We start from the raw sequence: 2812 nt of genomic DNA on the forward strand, positions 1-2812 counted from the left end.
GCACATGTATCTCTAGTGGCCTAATGGGCGTAGCAGCATGGATAATACGGAGACTAGGTGAGCTGCATTTCCTCGAGGCGACCCACAGCCGGTATAGTCTCTTTCAGTGTATTGTATTTACTTTCTGTCCAATTTGTATTCCGGGCAGTTATTGTACTTTATTTGATTTCTTAGTGATTGCTCATGCACTTGTCACACCGGGTCCTGGGATGATTATGGGATTATTTATTATTAAGTCTGTTAAAGACATCAATATCTATTCTATGAAATTCATTACTTATTGTATAATGTATAAAGGAAACGATCTCAAAAATATTAAAACAAGAAATTACTAGTAAATTGGTGTTGGCTTATGACCCTTAGTGGATTTTGGGTCGTGACACAAACAACTCTTATTATACTTTTTTTTAAAGCGTGATAGGCTAATATGACAAGTAAATAGGACCGGGATGAATTCTAATATAGACCGAAGAAATACAAGTTAAAAATAAGATATTATTATAAATAGAATTTTATTTATGGTGAATGTCTATATTTTGAGAGATTCTAGGGATTATTACTTGGTGGCTAAGTCGCTCTTTCCCTATAAATAGAGGGTTCTATTCCATTGAATTGATCCCAAATAAATAAGAGTTCTCTCTCCCCACTTTTCTCTGCAATACTATACTTCTTCTTTTATTGTTTCATAACACGTTATCAGCACGAGACTCTAACCAATCGAGTAGAAGCTTTGGGATTGATAATAAGGATTGTCAATTGTTCCATGAACTTCCCTCATGATTAAACTCTGGATTTAAGTGTGACGACCCGGCCTGTCGTCACGTGAGTTACCGCCCCATTTCCCTCATTTTTATGTTTCTCTATGCTTCATTATCGGTATTGGAGGTGATCGAGTCGAATTGGAGTGGTTTTAGATGGAAGTAAGACACTTGGTCTTTGTAAGGAAAGCTTGTTTTGGAAAAGTCAACCGGAAGTTGACTATTTAGTTAGAGGGCTCGGATGTGAATTTCGGTGATTCGGTTAGCTTCGGGGGATGATTTGTGACTTAGGAGTGCGATCGGAATTGAATTTGGAGGTCCGGTGTAGAATTAGGCTTGAATCGGCGAAGGTTGGATTTTGACGAATTCCGGTTGGTAAGTGAGATTTTGATCCGGGGGTCGGAATTGAATTCCGAGAGTTGCAGTACCTTCATTAGGTGATTTTGGATGTGCGGGTAAAATTTCAGGTCATTTGGACGTCGTTTGGTTGGGTTATTGATCGAATGTGAGTTTCGGAAGAATTTGATAAGCTTAGGCTTGAATCCGGTGATGTGAATTTCGTAATTTTTCGAGAAGTGGTCCCGGGGCTCGGGTTTTGCCAACTTCGTGATTTTTGATAATTTTCGAGTCTTTTCGATTGGGTTATGTTCCCTTAGCCCATTATGATGTATTCCTTGTGGTTTTGACCAGATTCTACGCACGAGGAGGTTGATTTGCGAGGCAAGCGCAAAGCGAGCTAGGATTTCGGCCGGCTTGAGGTGAGTAACAGTCATAAATGACGTTCTGAGGGTTTGAAACCCCGGATTTGCACTATGTGGTGCTATGTTGAGATGAAACACACGCTGTATGATGAGCGTGGGGTTGTTACTGCTGGGGATTCGGACTCGGTCCATCCCGATTGATGACTCTACTGTATTTTTATATGAGACTTAATTAATATCAGTATATTCTGGGCTAGTTGCCATGTTTGGGGCCTTGTGCCGATCTGTAGAAGCCTTAGGGGGTACTTTGTACTAGTTGACTTCACTTTACTTGTCGAAATCATACCCTCAGTCATGTTCTTAACTGTTAATCATAATACGAACCGGCTTTAGAAATTGGCAATCCAAATTAGGAACACCTGGGGTTGGAAACCCTGTCTTAGCTGAGTAGGCCCGAGAGGCCAAGTCTATAATGACTGAGAGGGGTCAAGGGCCCCATAGTGAGGGTATTTGATATATATACCGGATCGGGCTGCACGCCGCAGCGAAATACTTATATACATATATGGATCGGACTGCACGCCGCAGTGATATATTATATGGATCGGACTGCACGCCGCAGTATTATAGCGCTTGGGCTGTAGGAGCCCCTCCGGAGTCTGCACACCCCCAGTGAGCGCAGTATATATTATTATTGGATCGGGCTACACGCTGCAGTAGTATATATTATTATTGGATCGGGTTGCACGCCGCAGCAGTATATATTATTATTGGGTCGGGCTGCACGCCGCAGCAGTGTATATATATATATGGATCGGGCTGCACGCCGCAGCAGTATACTGTACGGACCGGGCTGCACGCCGCAGCAATATAAGTAAATTATCGGACTTTGAGAGGAGTAAGTGAGTTGTGTACTGGTTTGAGGGATATTCACCTGTTTTCCTCACTTAGCTGCTGTTTACTGCATTTGATTTTGATATAGAACTGTGTAGTGTTTTTACGAGTTTTCTTATCTTCAGTCGTTATTTATTTCTGTTATTCACTGAGTCGGAGTAGTCACTTTACTCCCTGCACCATGTGTGCAGATATAGGTATCCAGGAGGCTCCGTAGAGTGCTTTGCTGTTGCTCAGATTTGATACCAGAGTTATCGAGGTAGCTGCATGGCGTCCGCAGGACCCGATTCCTCCCTTACCCCCTTTGTTTTCCGTATTTTAGACCTTTACATGTATAGGTTACTACTCGGTTGTATGTAGAGGCTCTAGACTCGTGACACCAGATCCTTGGGCGTTGTTTTTGGTATTTGCTATGGTTTCTCCGTACTGATTTAGCTATTATCACATATTAGAATCATG

The sequence above is a fragment of the Nicotiana attenuata genome, unplaced genomic scaffold, assembly GCF_001879085.1.
Source record: "Nicotiana attenuata strain UT unplaced genomic scaffold, NIATTr2, whole genome shotgun sequence".
In the NCBI taxonomy this organism is placed as follows: domain Eukaryota; kingdom Viridiplantae; phylum Streptophyta; class Magnoliopsida; order Solanales; family Solanaceae; genus Nicotiana; species Nicotiana attenuata.